Source organism: Python bivittatus, unplaced genomic scaffold (genome assembly GCF_059951505.1).
Source record: "Python bivittatus isolate LINGU-HERP-01145 unplaced genomic scaffold, Pbiv_v1 ctg000670_np1212, whole genome shotgun sequence".
NCBI lineage: Eukaryota > Metazoa > Chordata > Lepidosauria > Squamata > Pythonidae > Python > Python bivittatus.
The window spans coordinates 2,081,940-2,096,490 of NW_028277094.1; positions in this window are offsets into that span (position 1 = coordinate 2,081,940).

A 14,551-nucleotide genomic window follows, 5' to 3' on the forward strand; every position below is an offset into this window, starting at 1 on the left:
CCGCCCCGTTCCCGCCCCCTCCTCCCCTCTCCTACCCCCCCCCCCATTCGTCCCTCTCCCCTTCCTTTCTCTTACTCTCCTGGAGCAATTAATGCTACCCAAGTGGCGTCATTCCGTTGAAATGGAATCGGCCCATTAGGCGTCCCCGCGGGGATCTCCGGCTCTCGCGCCCGCCGTCCGCTCCTTCCAGCAGGGCTGCCCGCCACGGAAAGAGCGAGCGGCAGAACCACGCGAGTTTCGGAGGCTGGGCGGCGGGGGGTCGGTCAGCCCCGGGGACCCACTGCAGCACGATCGACGGCGTTGACTTTTTGTCCCAAGACGACCGTGCCTTTGAACATGTGCATAGTCTCCGTCCCCATCGCTCACCCCCTCCCCCATCATCCCCACTGATCCGAGACTGGAGGAAATCCTTCCAGGTCTGGAAAAACGTGCAAGTAGCGACGAATAAAATAAACAATCTAACACACACAATCCCGCACACTTACCTGAGTTCGCAGCCGAAATGCATTGCTGGGGCTTTTAAGTACTCAAATCAGTCGGGTCTCGTGGGGCCTCAAAGATTGGACAGTTTATAATCCTGGAAAATGTTGCTGCAGCAGTAAAGCCCGGGGCATCCAAAGTGAACGGAAGAGGGCTTCTGAACATTGGCAGAGTTCCCCACCAGCAAAAGATCAGAGCAAAGTTTTCCATCCGGTGAAAAACCTCAAAAGCTGGCTTTGTAATCCAGTACGGCTATTCTTAGAACATGATGAGGTCTGCCATTGCTTAACCCTGGTTTTAATCATGGTTTATTGAATAAATCACGATATACTAAGCCATAAGCTTTGGTTTACAATGGTTCTGCACAAAATTAAACGAATCATGTTATATTAGCACTGGAAACTTTCTTTAACCACAAAATACAGTAATCTACATCTCTCCACATGTGCACACACACACACACACACACACTCAGTCTTCTTGAGAGTCAGTATAGGGTAGTGGTTAAGAAGAGCAAGAGGGAGATCAGGATACAGGTCGGTCCTTGGCCACAGAAATTCTCTGAGTGACTTTGGGCCAGTTTCTCTAACCCTCCTTCCTCACAGGTTGTGGTGGGGATAAAATGAAGGGAAACTCCCATGTAGAAAAGGTGGGATATAACCTTTAACAATCATAATTGTCATTGTTAAGTGATGATCGATTGATTGATCATATTTATATAGATCAAGAGAGTGACACTGGGCGGCGTGCCACACTCAATTAAAAAGAACCAAATATATATATATATATATATATATATATATATATATATATGCAAAACCTCTCCTGGCTACAGCGTTATCATCTATCTATATAATAACATTCTGGTATTTATATTATATTAGCAATATAATACGAATAGAAAACTCAGTTCTTTTCCTTTCCTTCTGTATTTAAGCAGGCCAAACCTAAAAGGAAGGAAACAGAAGGATGGGGTGGGTGGGGGGTGGCAAAATCAAACACCAACCTATGTGGACTGGACAGTTTTAGCGATTCGGTGTCTGGACTGCTGATTGCGGGGGGGGGGCTGTGGTAGGAAAACAGGTGATCCTCAGCACAGCATGGCTACCTGGGGGGTGCCTGATCAGCTGAACTCTGCGCTGCAACATTTTCTTGCAGATCCCATTTTCTAGATAAGTGTGTTGCCTAACTTTCCATGCTGTGTGATTTTATTGTCATGCCCATTACACGAATAGTACAAGAAGGATGCACACTATCTACTTTGGGCAAGCTTGCTCTGGATAACTATTCCTAAGGACCGCAGCCGTATTTCTTGAGAAGTAAACCCCATCGAGTTCAATCCTTGAGAAGTAAACCCCATCGAGTTCAATCGGAGGAACGCCTTTGCCACCAACCTCACCTAGCCCTTACAGCGCTTCTGGAGAGCAGAGTAAAACTTTCTTCTCTTCTTTTCTTGAATCAGCATCTCAAAGTACGAAACAAGGAGAGCTTTTTGGTGTTCACGCTCTGTGGGACTGCTTTCAGTTTTCTCCCATTTTCCTTTCTGGTTCATTCTCTCTCTCTCTCTCTCTCTCTCTCTCTCTCTCTCTCTGTGTGTGTGTGTGTGTGTGTGTGTGTGTACACGAGTGTCTTTTCTAATTCGGATATAAGCACAGCGGGCTTCTGTACTGAACCCAAGAACAGAAAGGGGTTATTCAGTAAAGACATCAGATCAAAGATCAAATTGATAGGATTCCTTTATCAATCCTAGGGGGGCTAACTTGATTTCTGGTTTCTTTATGATTACCCATTTTTCCCCCCACTGGCTTCCTTCTAGTGTTCAAAATGCTCATAAAAAAAAAAAAAAGACAAACCAGCTAATTTTGGAGCCAAGAAACCCCCAAAGTCCCAAGTTTTCTTGTCAAATGAGCAAGGGGAAAGGAAAGCTTGGAGCTATTTCCGAGATCCATTAGCACTTTCTCTCTCTCTCTCTCTTTTTTTTTTCCTGTGTGTGTCTCTCCATTTACTATCCAGCCCAGACTCTGCTTTTACAATCCAATAATAAACTGCCATGAATCAGCCTGAATGCACTAAAGAGGAAGGAAAGAATGGCTTGGGGATGGCTATTGAGATGGGGTGGAGGACCAGCTTCCTTCCCCACCACCGAAGGGAGCAGAAGATACCCAGTCATGCCCCCTGATCTGCAGTGAGAAGCAAAATTGTCTTTAGAGAGGAGGTTGAAACACCTTTCCCCAGCCCCACATGGTCGGTGCCCCATCCTCCCCATAGGCAATGCTTAAATTTTGAAAGGCTTGGAAATTCTGACCATAGATACAGGATATAAAAGTACAAATATCTCACCCCAGAACCATGGAAAGAATTCTGTGTTCACTAAACCAGCTTCCCCACTCAAATGCCCTCCAGGTACCTGGGCTTGACTTCTTAGAGAATGCTCCAGGCAACACGGCCATTCCTGAGAACGCTGAGACTTGAAATTCACACATCTGGAATGGTACCCAGGTTGGTGCAGGCTGTGTTAAGCTCAACCAGCTTCATAGCTTCCAAGATAAACTAAATGAGTTGTTTAAACTAAGAGGCACTAAGAAGGTTAGCCAGGGTGGAGAACTTGCAACCTTCCAGATGTTGATGAACTACAATTCAGCTATTATTCCTCATTGTTGATGAGTGCTGGTTGGGTTCAGCAACATCATCTGGGCACTGTTTCTGTACCTCTGTAGTATCTTAAACCCAGGTTAACAAAGGACAGTATTTGGGCTTACATAACATATGATGGCCAAACAAGTGAGCTATGCAAAGAAAACCTGGAATGCAAACTAGCAATTCCACAGGAAAGGTTAAAAAAGAACACTGAACATTTGTATTGGAGGAGGAGGAAGAGGAGGAAGAGGAAGATGATTGTGTACAGTGAGTGTGTCAGAGAGGTTATTGACTGGGGCTGGAGAGGGGCAGGTTTCCATTCAAATACAGAACTCACTTTGGTCAATCATTCTTTCTCAGTCCAACAATGTTAGATTTTCTTGGAGGGAGATTCCAGACCATGGGTGAGATGGCTTTGTCATGAAAACAGGACAGTCTCACACATACACACAAGCCTCAGCCATCTCACCAGTAAATAAGTGAGGATACCATCCGCCACTCCAGAGAATGTTTGAAATTCTCTTGCTTTTGATATTTTCCTGCTCCCTTATCAAGCTAAATGAAAACAAATAGGGGGAAAAAATACAAGATTTTTCTCTTTTTTTAAATATACTCCTATGGTGATTGTGATTATGCTGAAATTTATTATTTATATATTTGTTATATGTATTAGGTGGTTATGATTATAGTGAAACTTTACAGACTTTAATAAAAATAATGCAACAGTGGTTTAGAATTAAAATTAGATGTAACCGTGATTAAATAGTTATTAAAATGAACTTGAACTTCAAAAAGAAAAAAGATAAGATCCCCGTAGGATTAATATACAACCAGGTCAGTCCTTTAACATAAGAAATCTAGACCATATAAAAACCTTTATTCAAGATAATTTCTCTGCTTGCCACTAACATATATGATTGACAGATTTGCTGGGCTTCACAGAAAAAATGTTTCCATAAACCAGAAAGCTCCCATATGAGCATTATAAAGGAATAACACTACTGTCCAGTCCAGTTGCTACTGATTTTTATTTTTTACTGGGGGAAAAATTTTCCCGAAGCAGACCTTTGAACGATTGACACTGGGACAGGAAGTGCCTTGGCTGAGAAGAAAAACCTATTTGGCTCACGATGTCCTTTGGCCTGGTTTTGCAGATAGCCACCTTGGGCTAGTCCTATCTTCTGCCTTCTGAAGCAGAGGCTGGTGATCTTGGAGACAACATGAGGACCCCTACGTGTTTCTGGGTGCTGCAACTCAGCCTGCCAGTATCAATGTCCCAGGAGAAGAGGTGGAATGGGAGCGTGCTCACCCATCTCTCCTGATGTCACCTGAGAGGCTGAGGCTTTTGGGAAGGGCTCAGCACGCAACAGTGGCTTTTGCATTGACTTTCTTGGCTGAGGACCAACCAGGGAGGAGGAGGAGGAGGAGGGCAGAGAAGCTGCAGAGGGTAAGTTCCTGTGAAAGTCAGTTGCTGTTGGGAGGTGGGGCTGAGACCATCCTGCCCTACCAGAGGGGATGGGACACCATCGCCATTGGCCAACACGCTATTTTCACAACTGACATCCTATCTAGGGCTAAATATAACCATGTGGGGCTTCTAGCCTGTTAAATTTTAATAAACTGCTCTGCTCTGGATTACAACTGCCTTCCCTTTCTTAGTCCCTCTGTCCTGTCTGTCTCTGCAAAAAAAATCCCATCAATCGGAGAGCTAATTTCCAGTTTCTCAAAGTTCTTACAAAAGATGGGTTTTAAGAGGAGAGAAGGAAGGAAATAAATAGATAATAAAGTAGGGAAGTAGATCTGGAAGAGAGGAACACGAAAACAGTTATTCTGGGGGTGATGAAAATGCCCCAAACTGCATTTTAAAATTGGGTGGTGCAGAATTATAGCACAATCCTGTGTCCACCTCTATTGAAAAATAAGTCCTCTGCAGCCTATTTATTTGTGAAATATATAACCTGAATCTCCATCCCGTGGTTACCTGAAGTAATAATTCAAATGAAACACCAATCAAAAGAGGGTTGACAAAAAATACTGCCCAAATAATAAGGTTAAAAGCCAAGACGTTCAACCCGATAACATTCGGAAACAGTGTTTAAAAATGGTGCGATGGATTCTTTTCCGCCCATCTAAAGCTGGGTGAAGAAGAGGCTGTTTTTCTTCCTTGCAGCAACATTTTCTCCATTAGGTGCTGGTACAAAGAAGTCCATGTCTCAAATGACACCCACCTTTAGATCAGTGTTTCTCAAACCTGGCAACTTTAAGACGTGTGGACTTCAGCTCCCAGAATTGTCCAGCCAGCATTTAATCTCGATAGTGAGACATAAACCAGGGATCCCGTGATGATTTTCAGTGGTGGGCACATCTCTATTAGAAGAGGCAATCCCGAAATAACATCACCAGAGTCACTCTAGGAAAAGAGCCCCTTAAACGCTAACCTGCTCTTAAAATTCAGACCAGGCACAGTGCCGATAGCTATAGTTTCTAAAAATGTTTCAAGGGCCTCAATCACTATTTGGAAACTGGGCTGTCCAAATGGTACTTCCCTGTAGATGACAGGACAGTAACTATGGAAGTTCAGTTGACCTTGTTCCCAAGTTAGTGGGGGACGAGGCGAAGCCCTGTTTTAGGGGCTAAGGACTGTGCAGGGAGACAGCAAGAGCGCGTGGAATCAGCAGAGGCACTCGACACCGATAGACAGGGATTGGATTTTTAGAGGGGCCAATTTTGGTATGGGAGAATTCTTCACTCCTCTTCCCCCAATGTTGAAACCTGATTTTGCAGATTTTGGAGTTTTCCACCTCCAACAGACAGGAAAGTTTGCCAACTGCCAGTCTTTGGCAACTCCCGTGCTGCAGTTGGGCACTGCAGTTTGCAAAAACATACTTCTGGGGCTGCGTGAAACCCTGGGGCTGCAGTTTGTGCACCCCTGGCTTGGGTTAGCTTCACTGCAGACACAACGGCAGAGGAGAACGGGATGGCCAAAGGGGAGAGATCAAGAAGACTGGGCATCTTCTGGAAGCCGCTTGCCAAATGAGTCTCGGAAGCTTTTGCCAAACCAAAATTGTGCTGAGAAGACAAGTGTGGCCTGAAAGGGTATCAAAGAACCTGCAGGAAGAAGAAATCCCTAGTGAGGTTGGCAAGGGAGCCAGAGGGAGCATTTGCAAGCTTATTTCCTGTATGTACTGAAAACCAGCACCCACAGGGCTGGATTGGGTCCTAGAGAGAGGTGGGGCAGCAGAGAACGGAAGCGTTTACCTTTCATCGCTTTCAGAAGAGGTTCTCACCTTCAATTATTTATTATATTGACCAGTGTCTTTGCTCCTTGGCTCTAAGGTGCTCAAAGTAAGGGAAAGATCGCTCTTTCTTTCCCCACAACCACCTTGCAGGCTTCACCAAGAGATCATCCCTGCTCTGCATCCCTTCGGGAAGGATTTAAACTTCAAACCTAAACTGTATCTCAGCCTCTTGATGGGCAGGGGAACAGCTCCTAGAATTGTTGAAGTTACTGCAAGATGTTGCTACCACAGTCACGTCTAAATGCCTGGGAGAAAATGTTTGCTTTTGCCCTAAAATTCTCTAGGGTGCCTGGGAGGGCTTCATTCCCAGCCCTCATTACAGTTTGCTTTGAAGTTATTAAAAGGACAAACTTCTATAGCAATGTTTCTCAACCTTGGCGACTTGAAGATGTGTGGACTTCAACTCCCAGAATTCTCCAGCCAGCATGGCTGACTGGGGAATTCTGGAAGTTGAAGTCCACATATCATCAAGTTGTCAAGGCTGAGAAACACTGTTTTAGAGCCTTCCTTCTTCCAGGCTAAAGATTTAATTTGAGGGCTGCTGTTCTCAGGTGACCAGGGGTGGAATCAGACAGCTTGAGGAGAAGACATGCTTGGCATCAGAAGGTCCTGGATTTAGTCTCCAGGAGCTTGGACTGGAAAAAGCATTTGCCCAATTAGCAACGCTGTTTTTTCAGCATCCACCCACCCACCCTCCGACCATCACCTACAACCCTTGACCACGTTGATGGGCATGGTCAGAATTCTCAACAACTTCAGAAACAAAGATTTGGGAACACCTGGAGAAACCATACTGAATGTATTTGCTTTCTATCCCACCTTTCCTCTAGGAAGAAAAGCAGATGTTCTTCTTATGGTGGCCATTGAGGTGTTGCCAGATAAAGAGAGGACAACATGGGCCATCCTGCGTCCTTCTGCATATGCTAATGTACAAGGGCAACTTCAGAAAATGTAAGTGTAACTGACTTATTTATTAGATTTACATCCATTGGGTACTTTCTCCTGCATTTCCCTCCATAACAACAACCCGGATAGATAAATAGGAGAGAGTGGGAGAGAGCTGCAGGCCCCAAGTCACCCAAGTAGTGAACCTCACGTGGCCTAGTATCAACCTGAACTGGAGTCTTCCCAGTCCAAATCCCACCTTCTAGTCACTAAGCCATGCTGGCTTGAAACGGAACGGTCACAAATCATTACGTAGCCGGGCAAACTGCAATACGGTGTCCTGCAGTCAGGTGACTGATGGACAGTTACTTGGCTTTGGGTTATTTTGTTTTTCAGCCAGATGTAGACTTGACCGGCTGTCTAAGAGTGGGTACTTTCAAAGGAAGGTCTGCTTCTTGGGTAGCCCAATCTATTTCTTACCCCCTCTCTGCAAAGAGAGACAGACCCAGGGAAGCGTATGCTCGCACGCAGTTTCTGCCTTCTACTTTTTAACCGGCCAGAGGTCAACTGCATCGCAACCAAGTGAGGAGATCCAACAGAGCCTTTTAGCTCACTAGAGTGGGTCTCTCTCTCTCCTGCTCTCCTTCCTTCTCGTCTATCTCTTTAAGACACAGTCTTGGCTCTTGGCCAGCCAGCCATTTCCTGGTAATCCAATAGCTGCAGATAAACTGAAAATGCATTTCCTGCCACCCTGCATTTCCTGCCACCCTGCTGTAAAAATTTTATTTATGTAACTGGAGAATTTGCATCGTTGGCACTGGTTGCATCCTGGATTTCTCCCACCAATGAGGCTGGTTGCAAAGCTGAGGAGGGGGGGCTGCAATGGGGTGGGGGTGGATGTCTACTGAGCTGGGCAGATGTGTGGCTAGATAGTATGTTGATTTGTGGCATGTATATTCTGCCTTTCCTCATGATTGTAAGGTGGCATCTATAGCACTCCTTATTCCCCTTTTTCCCCTCTCAACAGCCGCTGAGATCGGTGGGGCTGTGAGAAAGTGGCTGCCCCCAGTTGCCCAGTGACCTTCCATGGCCAAGGGTAGACTCAGATCTGGCTTCTACATGTGTGTGCTGCGATTCCCCATGGTGCAAAATTGCTGCTGCTTCTTGAAATCTGTGCCTTTCACTTCTTCTCCTTTGGTGCAGTGAAATTGTTACCAGAACAGCACCGCCTTTGCCCTGTTCAAAGCTCTGTGGGTTGTTCAGATGTCAGAAGTTTTGTCCATTGCGAGGAGAGGACAAAACGAGCGTCCCTGATCTTTCTAGGTCAGGGGCAATTTGGAATTTCAAGAGTCAAATATGGGCGCTCACGCAGAAGCGCCACTCTTGCGCCACCAAGACAGCCATTTGTGAAGGTTGGCAGAGTTTTGCAGTAGGGAGGAGCAACATTTAAACAGGGAACAAAGGAGATTCTGCTGTCCCTTAATTAGACCTCTGAAGTTCTGTTTTGCCTCTTGGGAGCTTAGAGGAATTGCTCCTGACCTTAATGGGGTGGGGGGGAGAGGAGGACAAGTAAATAAAGACACGGAAGCTGCTGTAAAAAGAGACTCCACAGATCCTCCTTGTGATAGGAGAAGAGTTACACATGCATATGTATGAACATTCATTAAAGCTTTGAGGGAAAATCAGGAGAGTTGTACTACGCTCACCCAAGAAAAAACAGATGGTGTGACATACCAATGGCTAAAAGAATGAATTACAAATCAGGAATTCCCTGGTTGGACTGTCAGTTGAGATGTAAAATTATGTCCTACCAGATTTCCCAAGGCAAGCAGCCTCAAAATATAAAGGACTACATTAGCCTTCACTCCCAACCTAACACAATCCTATGATGGGCAACATAATGTTATATAGTTGAGGGTCACAAGAAGAGTGGTAGTCCTGCACATCTGTAGCACATCTGGCCTGTGAACATTCTCAGCCTTGTTAGTGAATCCAGATAGAACTAATAATCTGTAGTTTAGTCATACAGCTTGTACAAAGAAGGTGTGAGATCCTTTCTCAGGGAATCTATCTCTCCAGCTAGACAAGGAAAATATGTGTCTAATCATCCTTCCTAGTCAGAGCAGACAAGATTGGCTGAGTTGGAGCCAATGGCACAAATATAGGAATTTATTTCCTATAGTCATCTCTTTCTCCCCCCAAATGTTGTACTCAGATTCCCATGACTTCCAAACAGAGACATTATCAGCATTGCACTCATGTAAAAAGAGCAAGACTTTGATGGCCTAACCCCAGCCACCATTTTTAGGCCAGTGATAGTTACTGCAAACAACCCTGCTTCCAAGGCATTGCTGGCTGAAGACTAATATTCAACCTGGTATCCCTCAACAGGTTTTGAACTACAGCTCCCACAATCCATTGGCCCTGGCTCTGCTCCCTGGGGAAGATGGAGCTGGCTCTACAACAGATGGAAGACTTCAACTGGCTTCCAGAGCAGCAGGTCCCTAATCTGGGGACTCCAGTTTAGGGAAGGGAAAGCTCCATCAAAGTTGAATGACTTGACATGGAGCCTTTAACTCATTGTGGCTTCTTCTGCTGATTGAGAACAGAAGCAACCGGAACACCGCACTGTCAGGAGATGAATAATTTAGTGCTCACCATCAACCATTGCTTCATTTGCTCTTGCATTTCCATCTGCTCTTGTCTGGGCCAGCAGGCACAGATCCCAGAATTCTGACTTCAGGAAGGGGAAGGGCAGAAGAATGAAAAGGAACCAAGAATGATCTAAGACTTGAAAGAGGGTCTTCTCCCGTACCTATTCCCCATTTTTAAAGGTCTACTAGAGATACAGTTTCAGTGGGTCTATTATCTATACAAAAACAAGAAACAGAAAGGTATCCAAATCCAAATGTCACTGAGCAGTTAATTTTCAATCATTGTTGGGAGCTATAACTCAGGAGTTTCTGGAACGCTACAGGTCCTACAAGGTCGGAGATTATCATGGCCTGCTTAGTATTGGCTCCAGAAAATATAGAAGTTGTAGAACCAGCCATCTGTTGAGGTTCACTTGGTTTAGTCTTGAGTCTTGGCTTTTCTGAAAGTCTGGTTTTACTGTTGCAGTAGATAGTGTATAAATGTTGAGAGGACATTCAGTTTTATTTAATATTCACCACTTGGAGAATCATTCTGTGGAAAGGTGAGGTACCAGTTTCCTATTATTATTAGAGAGTAAAAGTGATTCTTTCTTTAAAGAAATAATCTTATCTATTAGCCATTTCAGCCAGTGTTTGATTACTAAAACGAGAGCTCCAAGTCTCAAGTTGCACTCTTTGTTTTTGGAAGCTTAAATCTAGATTAGTGTTTCTCAACCATGGCCACTTGAAGATGTATGGACTTCAACTCCCAGAATTCCCCAGCCAGCATGTGGTCCACACATCTTCAAGTGGCCAAGGTTGAGAAACACTACTCTAGATGGACATCCGTTGGTGAGGCTATTCAGGCTGGAAAAGCACTTTGCATCTGCTCAGACAATCTTTATTATTATTTAATGATTGGGCTGTAATGGCATACTAGACTAGAGCAAAATGGTGTTGGGGTTGTTTGTGGTTCAGGGTGTTGGGAGAACACCAACACCATCTGAACACGCAGAGTGAACCTGGCCTTCACACGCTTGCTTGGTTTAGGCATCGTATGATATGCAAACACATTTGTCAACTTAGGGGTCATAAGTTGTTCTGACATGGGAGCTATGAATAGTTGCAAGAAAAGTGAAGGCCTTAATGTTTTGCCTTCTGCAAATTAAGATCACCATCATCCACGGAGAGCATTATAATATAAATATATAGAAATAAATCCAGTGTCTAGGATAGTCTTTATGTTTTCTTTTTATCCCACCCTCAATAGAAGATCCACAATCAGTCTCCGAGGCACAGTTGCCCCTGCTTCAGCCTTACGACAACCCTTTGAAGTAGATCAGTCCAAGAGCTGGTGAGTAGCTAGAGGTCTTCAGTTGCATCTCATGGTGGAGAGTGGATTTAACCATATTGCCAAGAGAACTTTGGGGCAGTTTCCAGCCCCCGACAATACAACAACAAGGGAAGCTTCCTGAATTATAAGAGCAAAATATAAGACCAGCTACATTCTCCCACCTCTTACCCTCCCAACCCTAAACTGCTTAGTCTGAGTGTCTGAGACGACAGATAACCAATGTTATTTAATTTATTTTTTCAAAAGGGAAAAAAAAAGGGAAGGAAGTTAATAAATAATGTAAAATGGAGAATGCATTAATGAAAGGCAAAGAACGAGAGAGGCGGGGAAGGGGGAAGGAACAGAAGAGATGCAGAGGAGGTAGAAACTGGGGTGTATATATTCTTGTCCTCATCGATTGTATATGATTACATTAGTCCTATCAAATATTTATAATACATCCCACAGGAGGTCACTGTATGTTCCCCACCACCACCTCCCAGGCCAACTATACCGTGAAGATGGAGGCAGGCCAGAGGGTGAAGGAGAAACAGGCTGGGCTGGCAGCCCTCTTCCTGGGGGTCCTTTTCTTTGGTCAGGACTCAACACCCCCAAGAGCTTAAGAAGGACAGAGCTGTGGGACAGAGCACCTGGTCTGCAGGGAGAAGGTCCTTGCTCCTCATCCCCACTTCAGCTGGTTAGGAGGTGGAGTTCTGAACTACTAAGAGTTGGCCCCTGGTCTAGACGGGGATCCCAGGAGCCTTGGGGCTGCTTTCCAGCTCAGGACTGATCCCCAGGCTGTGGAAGATACCTGTTTCTTTGAGCATTTACAGAATACCACTACATTGATCTTCTCTCTTTAGGACAGATAGATGAAAATGTTGAGGCTAAACACACAGTGGAGATATAATAGAGGCCAGGAAGGGTGTGAGGATGATGTGTCAGACTAGAATCAGGTTCACATCCCCATTCAGCCTGGAAAGCCATAGGGCAGCTATAGGTCACCCCCATCAAGCAGCCTAACTTGCATACCGTGTGCTTGTGAAGACAGAATGGAAAGAGGAGTTGGAGATTCCTTAGTTCAAGGATGGGGTATAACAGAACGGTTGGGTTTGCACAAGTGGGTGAATTGCAAACCGTATCCAATCATGTTTTCGCTTAGCACATTGTCTGAACCCCGTCTGTGTGATTGGTGTGTGGTAGGAGATGTTGGGAAGGCTCAGAAAATGGGTTAATTGAGCTAACCATGCCTAAGTTAACTATGGTAAAGATGCCGTGTAAATGCAGCCGTCACCGAAAGGCAGAGAAGGGGGGTTTGGCAGGTACACTTCTCCACAATGTTGGAGAGCAGTGAAAGAAAAATGAAATTTCTCTGTGATGTATGGTGCAAGGAAAGGACTTTAGGTGGCAGAAAAGTCCAACGGGTTGTTAGAAATGTGGGTAAAAGAAAAGGTTGTTCTTGTCTTCTAGCCAAACAAAGCTCAGAGAACCCCAAGGACTCCACAGTTCAACCCTGAGCTACATATATTCTCTTCTACTGAAATCTAAATAAATCTGCCCACATTTTGCTGCTCTTCATACCTCAAGAGTAGAATTTCTCAACCTTGGCAGCTTTCAGATGGATCCCAGAATTCCCCAGCCAGCCTTGGGAGTTGAAGTCCATCCATCTGAAAGCTGCCAAGGTTGAGAAACCCTGCTCAAGGGATACAAAGTCATTCTTGCAGATGAGCTGAGACTGTTTCTCTCTGCTATCCATGCATCACAGGAAGGACTCAACAAGCTTGGCACAGCTTGTCCAAGTGCAGTTGGTCAACCAAGGCTTATGGTGTAGTCCAGAAGTCCTAATTTCTCTGGGCACATCTGGAAGTTTAGGAATATAGTATGGGTGCCCTCACAAAATGGCAGTGGTTATGGACATGGTCAGCCATGAAGAAGCCAATAACCAGAAAGCAGAGAGGTGAGGTTTCTCTCTACCACCCTTGGGAGCCCTCCCAGATGCCCCTTCCCACCGCAATTTCCCTTTCTCATTTTCACCCTTGGCAGCCCTCCCAGATGCCCCTCCCCTTTCTCATTTTCTGGGCAAAGGAGCAGCTGTCCAAAGAAAGCCCTTTTGGGTGGCCACCCATCATGTTGGATCTCCAAAAATGCTATGTGTTGGAAATACAGGCGGCCCTTGAGGTTGGCATCGCAACGTGATATATTCCTATTTCATTTCATTTTAATCAAACCGATCTGAAATAACAGTGGGGCATGGAGCCCGGCATGCCAAGGTAGTAATGTCAGGGACACTGGGGCTTCTGGTCACCAGGATGGGACCTCATGGTTTAATGTGTTTAGTGAACCTAGCTAGTGGTGGTTTTTACAAACCATCATTTCAGGTGATCTGTAAACTCCCTCGAATGTGAGGTGTCCTTGCATCACTGCCATCAAGGAACTGGCACCCCTTAGGGTAGAAGTGAGCACCACGGTTGCGATAGGGCCCTTCTCACAAGATCTGAGTGCTCTGAGCATTAACAGGCACATGGGCCCAAGTGGAGAGAAAGCGAGCTAGACAGAGGAAACGTCTTAATTTAATTGGGTTTTAACAGCACATTTAGTTCCCATCAGACCTGTTTCCGCCCGCCTGCCAATCTCCCGGCTCTGCCACTTCAATTAGCAGCCCTTGAGTCAGCAACTTGAGGGGCTGGAAAGCAGAGAGAGGCCAAGGCTAGAGTTACAGCCAGCGAGCAGATGGCTGGGGGTTGAGTCCGCAGGAAGCAAGGGCCGTCCCTATCGGCAGCGTTATCGGAAGACAGCATCTTCCAGCTGCTTGTTCACTGCTGTTTCCCCAGGTGAGACCTTCTAAGATTTCCCACCGTTAGCTCTGCTGTGTGAATCTGGGCAGCCATGTTGGAATGGCCAGGAGGGGCCCAGCAAAGCTGGCGCCTAAGGAGCTCCTGTTTGTATGCCCAAGTAACGTGTGGTACCTTTGCCCGGTTTGGTGCCTTCAGAGGACAGACTGAACCACCAACACGTCAGCCACATTTTCGCCTCACATGTTGGGTGAACTGAGCACCCATGGTTCATTTATGTTTCACTTCTCCGTCCCAGAAACTGAACAAAGTTGACCTGAAGTGGTGTCTCACCTGAGCTGAGACACCACTTCAAATCAGTTTACTGAGCCAGTCCAAACCAAGACCAAGTGACCCACTTCACCCAGGCCTCTTTTTGTTCCCTGACTCCCAGCTATCCTTTCTGATTAAGAGTTTGGGAAAGCACAAAGACTTCCAACTATTTTCTAGTCC